Source organism: Canis lupus, chromosome 1, assembly GCF_003254725.2.
Source record: "Canis lupus dingo isolate Sandy chromosome 1, ASM325472v2, whole genome shotgun sequence".
Lineage (NCBI taxonomy): Eukaryota > Metazoa > Chordata > Mammalia > Carnivora > Canidae > Canis > Canis lupus.
The window spans coordinates 48936328-48948092 of NC_064243.1; positions in this window are offsets into that span (position 1 = coordinate 48936328).

Sequence of the window (11765 nt, forward strand, 5' to 3'; positions counted from 1 at the left end):
GCTCCCTCGGGGGAGCCCAATGTAGGACTTGATCCTGGACCCCAGAATTGTGCCCTGAGCTGAAGACAGACGCTCAACTGCTGAGCCACCCAGGTGTCCCAACAGTTTGGGTTTTCAAAGAGATTCTTAATGTTCTGCTCACTGACAATAATAAGATGTCCATTAAGACAACTTCTAGTTATTGAAAATAAAGCCATGTCATCAAGTGTATGGGATAATGCTCTCTATTCCATTTTCCACAACCAAAAACATATGCCAGGTAAATTGAGGAAAATGCCAGACTGAAATGTGAGAAGAAATCAGCTAAAGGGAAAAGCTGTTGAGGGCATCCCTTTTTACATAGGCTGACCACAAGCCAGGGGTCAAGCCCTGTGAGAAGCTTTAGGGATGCAAAATGAATAAAGACCAATTCCCACTCTGGAGAAACTTGAAGCCTCTTGGAGAACATGGATCTAGAAGGCAATTATTATTATGTAATATGTAATAATACATACCAGAACAGAGATGGGAGTAGACAGGGTACAAAGGACTGACCAGTTTGGCCTGGAGCATCAAAAAAGGCACCATTACACCAAATCTTGAAGAATAAGTGGATTTTTTTCAGGAAAAGAAAGAGGTAGAAGGAACAAGGGGAATATTTAAAGAAATAGGAATTGAGAATTATGATCACCTTCTTGAGGGAAGAAACTCCTTGGCAAAAAGTGGGGGACATACAACCAGTGGGCAACATCATGGCTGACACCCACACATGGTTTCCCTTGACTTCAGTTGGGCTCTCCTTAAAATGTCTGAAAACTAAGGATGGCCTTTTGTAACCTAAACAGAACAAAAGATTTGGGGGGAAAAGAATGATACAGGAGCTTGTGCCTAAAGGAAATTTTTTTTTCAGGGGGTGAGAAAGATGTGAAAAGAAGCCCGTGAATTCAAATGGCATACCACAGAAACTCACCGCAGGCGAAGTCGGAAGCTTCCTGTTCAGCCTTTACAAGACTGTGCATGTAGGCTAATGACCCTGTCCAAGGGCATTGAAGTACAAACCAATGCAAAGGGTGTTTTCCCCCACTATGACTGTTTGCACAGGGTCCATGATGTGGGGGCCTTCTAAAGACACTCACGGCAGCCTCTGAGGCAGGTTTTCTGGATCATCAGATGCCAGAGCCAAGGCCAGCCTTCTGATCTCATGACCTGTGCAGACCAGTGGGCACCTACACTTAGAAGAGCCCCTCCCTCGCTTTGTTTCATACTCAACTGTCACATTCTTAAAATTCTTTTTTTTTTTTAAGATTTTATTTGTTTATTTGACAGAGAGAAGAGAGAGAGCACAAGCAGGGGGAGGCGGTGGGGGAAGGAAAGGGAGAAGCAGGCTGCCCACTGAGCAGAGAGCCCACTGCAGGGCTCCATCCCAGGACCCTGGGATCACAACCTGAGCTGAAGGCAGACATTTAACCGATTGAGCCACCCAGATGCCCCAACCTTCTTGAAATTCTAAATAATTTGGTTTTTGAACTTGTGCTTTGAAAATGAAGTCTAAAAAACAACAGAGCCTAGAGTAAACCAAGGAGACACACGCGATAAATGTCTGTCATGCCCTGACATCCCCTTCACATGGGGCATCCACCCTGTGCCATGACCACAGGTTCTCATTCCCATGCACCCACTGAGAGTTCAGTGAGACTCAAAGCCAGGACACGGGAAATGTGCTCCATCTGTGACTGACAGCTCTGAGAATCATGCTTTCCATTTGGACTAGAACCTTCTTCCAACCCAAAGAAAACAATGATGTTCTAAGAAAAACAGAAGACCATATTCCTTCTTACTCCTGTTCTATTGTATGAGCCAACCAACTTTGCTGGATTAATGGACCTAGAAGGAAAAGGAAAGATATGGCTGATTGTCAGGGAGGAAGAAATATTCTTCTGTCCAAGATTATTCTGGTTGGACTAAGAATTTAACTGACATAAGACAGATCAACAGAAGAAAAAAAAAAAGTTGATTACATGCACACCAAGGCCCAGGAATGAAATGGAGATGAAAGAAGTGGCCCCGACAGTTTTTATACTTTTTAGGCAGAGACAATAAATCTGTAAAGAATTGACAGGACAAAGGAAACAACTTTTAGAGCTTCAGGTGGTAAAGAATTCTCAGCAGAATTCAGGCTGGACTTAGCAATTAATAGAAGTTACAAGAGTATAGGTGGCCTTCTGGGCACTAACTTCCCCATCTCTAGTGACAGGATGTCTCTCCCTCCTGCTCCAGGGAAGGCACCTCTCACATGGGAGACTTACTTCCTGCTGTCAGGAGGACAGGAGGGTCTGAATGTCCTCCCACTAGCAGTCTCTCATGTATTTGTATTTAAAATAATCTCTATGACCCAGTGGCTTCTCTAGGGGCGGTCTGACAGGGCTCCCCCATAATTTATAACTCCTTTCCTAACGTCCCTCCTTACCCATCAGTGAGCCTGAGCTGAGCAATGTTGGTAGAACATGTGCATATCAAGAAGGGAAATAAGTTAAGTCAGTTTCATGAGGTGTTCCAGTTGTTCTGGTAAAACAAAATATGTGTGCCTGTACAAAATATGTATTATTCTAGGTGATTCCACATACAAATTAAAGGCTTTTATATTTTCACTGAAAACTGGCATTGCACAATACAAAGATGAATAGTAAAGTTCATGCTAATAATTTAAACTTTTAATTATCCCTTTCCTGGAGTGACATTAAATAGCAAATTAAAAAATCATAATGAGTTGAGAAAGACTGGAAAATGGGAAAAAGCTTCATATTTCAATACCTTAAATAGCACTTTTTTCTGTTTTTTGAATAAGAGACATCACATTTTCCTTTTGTAATGGGACCCACAAATTATGTAATCAGCTCTGATGTGAACTCAGCTTTCAGTATATACAGATACAGAAAAAATTGTAGATGTAATTGTCTGATAAATATGTAGGTATTTTCATATATGTGTGTGTTCATGTGTTTATCTATGTGTGTGCACATATATATGGGTGTGTATACAGGAGTTTATTGTGTGTTTATCTATGTGTGTATGTATGCGTATGTGTATTTATGTGTGTACACCTATGTGCATGTATGTGTGTACCCATGTGTATCTGTGTGTATATGTGCATCTACATGTGTATCGATATGTGTATATATGTCTGCATGTGTGTGTGTGTACACATACATGGATATTCATATATTCCTTAGAACTCTGCTCAACAAAAGACCTAGGAGCAAGAATGCTCCAAAAACAATGAACTCATCTAGCTCCTAGATCTGGTTTCTAAATACCATTTTCCACTAAAAGAACCCAGAACTCGGGCAGCCTGGGTGGCTCAGCGGTTTAGCACCACCTTCGACTCAGGTCGTGATCCTGGGGTCCAGGAATGAGTCCCACATCGGGCTCCCTGCGTGGAGCCTGCTTCTCCCTCTGCCTGTGTCTCTGCCTCTCTCTCTCTCTGTCTCTCATGAATAAATAAATAAAATCTTTAAAAAAAAAAAAAAAAGAACCCAGAACTCTTAAAGAAATGGCAGATGAGAGAGCAAGGAAAGTACAATGAACTTTGCACGTGTTGTGCCAAAAATTAATGATGGAGTATGTCAAAAGGGTGTAGAAGAAAGACACCTCAAAGAGGCTCTCACTGACTAAATCTCAAACAGCCCACTGAATAAAACTGCAATTCATCAGTCCATTCTGGTATGAATAAATGAGTAATTCAAAAATTTGATGATAGACATGCTATTCGCATATTCTCCAAAGTATCTCTTCATTAAGATTAGTCTTATTAGTTACAAAGAGAGTAGGATGTCTGTATGATGGACCTGGCTGCCAGGCACCATGGCAACCAAGTGGTCAGAGTAGCAGCAGCTCACCAGCCACAGAACAAACTGGAAGCCTGTGCCATCTGATAGGATCTAGTGAAAAGAACACTTCTGTGATAATCCTGCCAAAGATGCACAAGCTGAATCTCATAGAAGGACACAGATACACCGAGGGACATTCTACAAAATCACACCCATAATCTCAAAAGTATCAAGGTTATGAACACAAGGGAAGACTGTGGAACATCCTCAGCTTGAAGGATATTAGGAGATACGATGACTACAGTGGTGATTCTGGACTGGGTCTCTGTGCTCTAAAGAGCATAATGGGGACAAGGGGTGAAATTTAGATGGTATTTGAGAATCACAGAATGGTAACTCACGGTTGTTGATTCCCTGACTTAGAAGGCTCTCTAGTGGCGATGTAGAAGAATGTCCTTGTTTGCAGGAACTATGGGTAAAAGGACTTTGTGGTGATGGGACATCACGTTGGCAACTTACTTTCAGAAGATTCTCTAAAAAACAAGGTTCTTGAATTATCATTGCAATTGATATTTTATGCAATTGATATCATTGCAATTGAAATTTTATGTAAATTTGAGATTGTTTCAAAAGAAAAATGAAAACGAGGTAAAAGATTATCTGTTCTCAAATGAACAAAACTAAAAAAGTCTTGTGCCTTTGGAGGCCTCCTCTAATACTATCTCAACACCCTGAACCCACTCTGCTTTTACATAAATCCTGTGTTAAGGAGAGTACGTAGGAAAGAGAAAAGTGTGGGAATACTGCCACCTACTGGCGTAGGGCAAATATATTTAGGGTAATGGGGATGCCAGAGAGGAGACAATCCTGAGGTGTCCTCTGCGCTGGGAGGAATAGAGCTTTTAATGGGGATTGACCTTTAGAGCTGTCAGAGAGCAGGGAAAACTGGTCATTTAACATGAGGCTTGCCCAAGAATTCTTTTTTTTTTTAATTTTTTTATTTATTTATGATAGTCACAGAGAGAGAGAGAGAGAGAGAGAGAGAGAAAGGCAGAGACACAGGCAGAGGGAGAAGCAGGCTCCACGCATCGGGAGCCCGACGTGGGACTCCATCCAGCGTCTCCAGGATCGCGCCCTGGGCCAAAGGCAGGCGCCAAACCGCTGCGCCACCCAGGGATCCCCTTGCCCAAGAATTCAATCAAACACTCGGAGCTGGTGGAGATGGCTGTTTGGGCTTCAGATGAGCCCAGAGCATACTCTAGAATGAGGAGTTTAAGAGAAAGGGATACATTTACGGGGTACGAAAAAACACAAAATTTTTCCATCCCCAACCCCATCCCCAGCAGCCTTGGAGAAGACAAACTCCCTGGGAAAGAGAAGAAATGACAGTACTGGCCCAGGGACGTGTGGGTGGTTCAGCGGTTTAGCGCCTGCCTTTCACCCAGGGTGTGATCCTGGGGTCCCAGGATCAAGTCCCACATCGGGCTCCCTGCATGGAGCCTGCTTCTCCCTCTGCCTGTGTCTCTGCCTCTCTGTCTCTGTGTCTCTCATGAATAAATAAATAAATAAATAAATAAATAAATAAATAAATAAATAAGATTTTTTTTTAAATTAAAAAAGAGAGAGAGAGAGAGAGTACTGGCTCAGACAAGGTGTCAGGCCAGGACCCAAGGAGAGAGAAAACAGCTAGCAAGATCTAAGCCAGCTCACAGAGCAGCCTTGTGGGAGTTGAGAGGTTCAGCTTCACACCAGGGCAGGAGAAGGCTGGATCTCAGCCCACACTCCTCCTGGCCCAATCCTTGCAGGGCATACACAGCTTACCTATCTTACACAGAGGCCCTGGCCACTGGTAAATCTCCCTGCACAGTGGAGTGAACATTTAATCACCTAAAAATTATTTGTTAGTTTTTTGAAATTCCATTTCTACAAAACTAAACATAGTATCACTATATGATCTGGCAACCACTTTCCTTGATATTTACCCAAATGGGTTGAAAACTTATACTCACACAAAAACCTATTATAGCAACTTTGTTCATGACTGCCAAAATCTACAAGCAACCAAGATAAATTGTGGTCTATCCACACAATGTAATATTATTCAGCACTTAGAAAGAAATGATCATTCAAGACTTGAAAAGACATGGAGGAACCTTAAATGCATATTACTAAATGAAAGAAGCCAATGGGAAAAGGTTACATTCTGTATGATGCCAAGCATATGATATTCTGGGAAAGGAAAAACTATGGAGACAGTGAAAAAAAATCAGCAGTTGCCAAAGGCTTGTGGGGATGGAAATATGACAAGTGGAGCATGGAGGACTCTCAAACCAATGAATCTATTTTGTATGATATGATAATGGTGTATGCACGTCATCATATATTTATCAAAACCCAGGTGATTATGATTTGTCAATATAAGTTCATTGAATATAACAAATGTATCTTTCTGGTGAGGAATGTTAGTAGTGAGGGAGGCTATATAAGGCCCGGGGGCGGGATCCCTGGGTGGCGCAGCGGTTTGGCGCCAGCCTTTGGCCCAGGGCGCGATCCTGGAGACTCGGGATCGAATCCCACGTCGGGCTCCCGGTACATGGAGCCTGCTTCTCCCTCTGCCTATGTCTCTGCCTCTCTCTCTCTCTCTCTCTCTCTGTGACTATGATAAACAAATTAAAAAAAAAAAAAAAGGCCCGGGGGCAAATGGGAAATCTCTGTACTTTCTGCTCTGTTTTGCTATTAATCTAAAACTGCTCCAAAACATAAAGCTTAGGGGCACCTGTGTGGCTCAGTTGGTTAAGCATCCAACTTTTGTTCTCAGTTCAGGTCTTAATCTCAGGGTCATGAGTTCAAGCCCTGAGTCCAAGCCCCTGTCCAGCATGGAGCCTTCCTTAAAAAAAAAAAAAAAAAAAAAAAAAAAAAAAAGATGAGGTATATGTATACAGTGGAATATTACTCAGCCATAAAAAAGAATGAGATCTTGCCATTTACAGCAATGTGGATGGAACTAGAGAGTATAACACTAAGTGAAGTAAGTCAGAGAAAGACAAATACCATATGGTTTCACTCACATGTGGAGTTTCAGAAACAAAACAAATGAACAAAGGAAAAAAAGAGAGACAAACTAAGAAACAGACTGTTAACTATAGAGAACACATTGATGGTTATCAGAGGGGAGGTGTGGGGGAGGGATGGGTGAACTATGTGAAGGGGGAATTAAGAGGACATTTATCCTGATAAGCAGTGAATAATGTATAGAATTGTTGAATCGCTGTATTATACCCCTGAAGCTCATATAACACTGTATGTGAAGCATATGAACCATACTGGAATTAAAAATTAAAATAATTAAAGTAATTAATTAAAAAAATACACACTATGGCTAAGCCAGAACTTGACCAAAATATACCACTTTTTTCTGAAAAAATTTCAACATCCCCCTCCAAAAAAAATATATCAATTTGTTTACAAGGACATGTAAGGAATCTTACGCCTTTACTATTTGATGGCTAAGTCTAAGACAGAAAGAAAAGAAAGGAAGGGAGGAGCAGGGTGAAGGGGGAGAGATTAAAGCCTTTCCCATCTGCTGTCTTTGCAGTGATAGGTATATTCACTTTTGCTTATTCCAGGCCTTCTCACAGAAAGGCTTAGCCAAATAAAAATATGTTTTTAAGGGAAAAAAGGCTTTGTCATCTTCCTTCAGCTCAGATCATGATCTAGGGTCCTGGGATTGAGCCCCGTGTCATGTCGGGTTCCCTGCTCAGCGGGGAGTCTGCTTGCTGCCTCCCCTGCCCATCCCTGCCTCCGCTTGTGTTCACACACTCTCTATCGCTCAAATAAAAAATTATTTTTTAATGCTTTGTAAACAATTACAGATTTTGGTGCAGGTGAGGAAATGAACATAATCCTTGAAACATGCATACAGAAAAGTAAATCAAACACATCAGCAGAATTACTTTATTAAATCGGGAGATGAGAGTTTTTTCCTAAATGAAGCAGCTCTGTTCCCCTGACTTAGAAGGTACATGTAAAAGGCATCCTTTCAGAATACCATGCAGTTCTATGGAATGAACACAAAAGCTAGCACAGGTTCCCAGAGCTGGCAGTTGAGCCGGGCCGGGGATTTCTGTCTCTGTCCGAGTCTGCATCCTCCGTGCCTTGGCTGACGTGGCTGAGTCAGGCCACGGGGAAATTGGGAAGCCACGTTGAACTGTATTGCATGTCACACACCAGACACTGTTCTAAGAACCTCACATGTATTAAGGAATCTGAAATTCATAACATCCCATTATCAACAGCTGAGGACACTGGGACACAGAAAGGTCAAATAAACCTGGTCACAGCAGCAGAGCTAAACTGTATGTCCCAGCCTGCCTCCCAGGGAGGGACGGGGCAGTCACCAATGAAACAGGAGCAGGAGCATATGCACCATCACCAGGCCTGGCCCATTAAAACCTCAAACTCACCATTGTCGTGCTTGCTGACACCACCAGCTCAATGGAGATGACAAGAACTACCTTGCATGACACTTACTGAGATGGCAAAGCCGTAAGACCTAAAGAGCCTGGATCTTGGAAGCTCTTCTTGGAGGAAAGCCCCTGCTAACCAGAAACCTTCATTGTGGACTTTGCATGAGTAAAAAAAGTCTATTGTCCTTGAGCCATTGCATATTAAGGGTTTGTTATCAAAGCAGGAATTTGTTACCCAAGTTAAGTCAAAAATTCAGACCTATTAGTGGGTACTGCCCCAGCCAAAAAAAAAAAAAAAAAAAGCTATGTGAAAGTAGGTAACACATTGTCTTAGTGAGTGGTAAGAAAATGGGAATCAGAAGCTGAGGAGATGGAAAGCCATGTAACACAGTGGCAAATCATGCAGCAAAGCCATTTCCTGCAGTAACATGGAGGGCAAGGCCATGGTAGCTCTAGATATGTTTGCAAAGAACCAAACTGATGCTGCAATGTTGGCTCTTATCTTCCCCTTTTGCAAGGTATTGCTGGTGCGCTCAGGAAAGAACTGGTCTATCTGCAAGCAGAAATGAAAGGGGGGAAAAAAGAAATGAAGAGGATGTAGTTTGGAAATTTGGGACTTCAAAGTCTGGAAAGCTGGGGTTTTCTTCTTCTTTTTAAAGATTTATTTATTTATTCATGAGACACAGAGAGAGAGAGAGAAGCAGAGACATAGGCAGAGGGAGAAGCAGCAGGATCCCTGCCAGGAGCTTGAGCAGGACTTGATCCCGGATCCTGGGATCACACCCTGAGCTGAAGGCAGAAGCTCAACTGCTGAGCCACCCAGGCATCCCAAGCTATTTCTAAATCTCAAACAGTAAGACACATAAGACTGGAAAAGGCTCTGAGCAACGAAGGCTCCAGACTCAACCCCAAAGCAAAGATGAAGGATATGGGCTTTCCATGTGAGCCTGTTGTTTTAACTGACTCAATGTAGCTGCTATTAGGGCATCTGGGTGGCTCAGTTAAGCATCTGCCTTCAGCTCAGGTCATGATCCTGGGGTCCTGGGTCAAGTACCATGTCCGGCTCCCCACTCAGTGGGAAGACTGCTTCTCCCTCTCACACTGCTGCTTCCCCTGTGTGTGCTCTCGGTCTCTCTTTTAAAATATTAAAAAAAAAAAAAGTAGCACTATTACATTGATGGGGTGAAGAAGCAAGGATATAAATCAATCTTCAGAGGTCTGTCTAGTAAAAAATTGTAGAAGTGGGTCCTGGCACATGAATTGGCAACAAGTAGAAACGAAGTGTTTAAGGGGATCGTATCGCCAAGGAAACAATAGAGTCAAACTAAAAAGTCAGCATTTGAGTTTTAAAATAACTTTCAGACCTCCCAAACTTGCATGGACAGAAACCAGGCCAGGAAAGCTATACGTCCTCTGAGTAGAAGGAATTGCCCATCACCTACCCCCAATGAATCATGGAGGATGCACAACTGAGAACCTCCAGAGGGTAGAACCAGTTGTCAGAATACCGCACAGGGAGCAAACCCAGGTCTAATCCGGAAACTGCTCTCACCCATCACAATGCTACCATGGACCAGTGGGTGCTGAGTTATCTTCCCCCCCCTTCTCAACAAGACTTGTTACTGTCATTTTCTGTGCATGCACCTCCATGTACATCAGGTTGGGATGGGACAGTCGGGCAGACACCGTGACTTTTTGGTTCATAGGTCACCAGACCATGAGGGGCCACAAACAAACCTAGTGGACAGGACTGTGTATCTCTTGGAGTTGGGACTTTGGGGATAGATGTTCTGACAATGAGAAACACTGACTGAGAAAGGTGACCCATAGACAAGATCGCACCAGTGTCCCTTACCGTTTGGAACATGACTCAATTCTAGCCAGTGAAATGTAAGCAGAAGTGATGTGTGCCAGACCATACAAGCTCCCCAGGAGCAAATCCCCCATTTGTAAACTGGGGGCAACCCAGTAAACTGGGCAACCAGTAAACTCAGGCAACCTAGTTCCACAATCTGTGCTATGCTACTCCCTGTGAAGAAACAGGAGATATTATTACGAGCCATTTTCTTTTTCTTTTTTCTCTAATAAAAAAATTGTAATGTCTAATCTGTAGTAGTCTCTAAATCTAGTGGGTGCCAGGGTTTATTGTATCTTACTTTCCGTAAGGGTTATTTCCCCCCAGATCTCTCCTCTGTTTTCAAGACTCTTTGCCAGAAATTTAACAGTTCACTGAGAATTTCACAAGTCAATGGCATGCAAGATGTCTCTGAAAAGGCAATAAAGAAATAACATACTCCAAATCAATAACAGATTAGTCACACAATTACTCCAGGCCAAAGGAGATAAAAGGAATAAAGTCCGAATTTAGTTAAGGTGTAATTTAATACAAGTTGGTACTCAGGAGACAGCTTAGCCAACTGAACACTCCTTTTTGATATTGCTTAAATGCTGGTGGGGATAAGAAACTAAAAGACTCGTTTGTTTTTTTTCTTCCTGGCATCCTTCTCAAGCCCCAGTGAAAGATGGAGTCACTATGAGCAACACCAGCAAGTCTTCTATTGGAATACTTAATAATAAGCTGGACGGTTGCCTTTTGTAAGTGACATGACCATTTCGTATAATCAGTATTCATTTATCCACCACAATTTTAGTCAATACACAGATAAATCCATAAAATGCTGGGAGTTGGCAGGTAAGATGCTCTCTCCAAATCTATCCTTCTAAATTAAAGGGATGGGACCTGAAACATGCATGCTGACCATATCACACAGCTGCTGAGTGAAAGCACCAGGACCAGAACCCAGCCCTGCCAGTGTGGAATTCATGGTTTCTTCCTGTGACGGGTACAAATGCCGGCAGCAGGGAGAGTAGCAAGCATGAGGGCTTCAGTCACAGCATCTCTGTGGGTTTTGGGAGGTGAACTGAACCTTGCAAACATGTATTTACAATGAACATTGAATTAATGACACCATTTAATATAAATATTTGAGTATGGGCCTAGAACAGTGTACTCAGTCCCAAAGACACAAATGAACAAGCTTTTGTCCCGGGCCTTCCCAGAGCTCGTGTTTGAGTGGGGACTGACACAAACACAGATTTGCCTCTGTGTTGAGAGGCACCAAACGTGACAATGGCACACTGAACATAAAAGACTAGCAGAAAGCAGGGATTCAGAGGCACTCCTTTGCCTTCCTTTTCACAATTTAAATTGAGAGGTCTTATTTTTTTGTAAAATGTTCCAGAAGAATCTTGAGAATAGCACCCATTACCATTTTTTCAAGATTTTAAGGATTTTATTTATTCATGAGACAGAGGCAGAGATGCAAACAGAGGGAGAAGCAGGCTCCCTGCGGGGACCCTGATGCAGGACTCGATCCCAGGACCCCGGGTTCATGACCTGAGCCAAAGGCAGACACTCAACCACTGAGCCACCCAGGTGCCTCAGCACCCATTACCATTATAAGCATGAGTGGAAGAGCATGCAGCATGACTT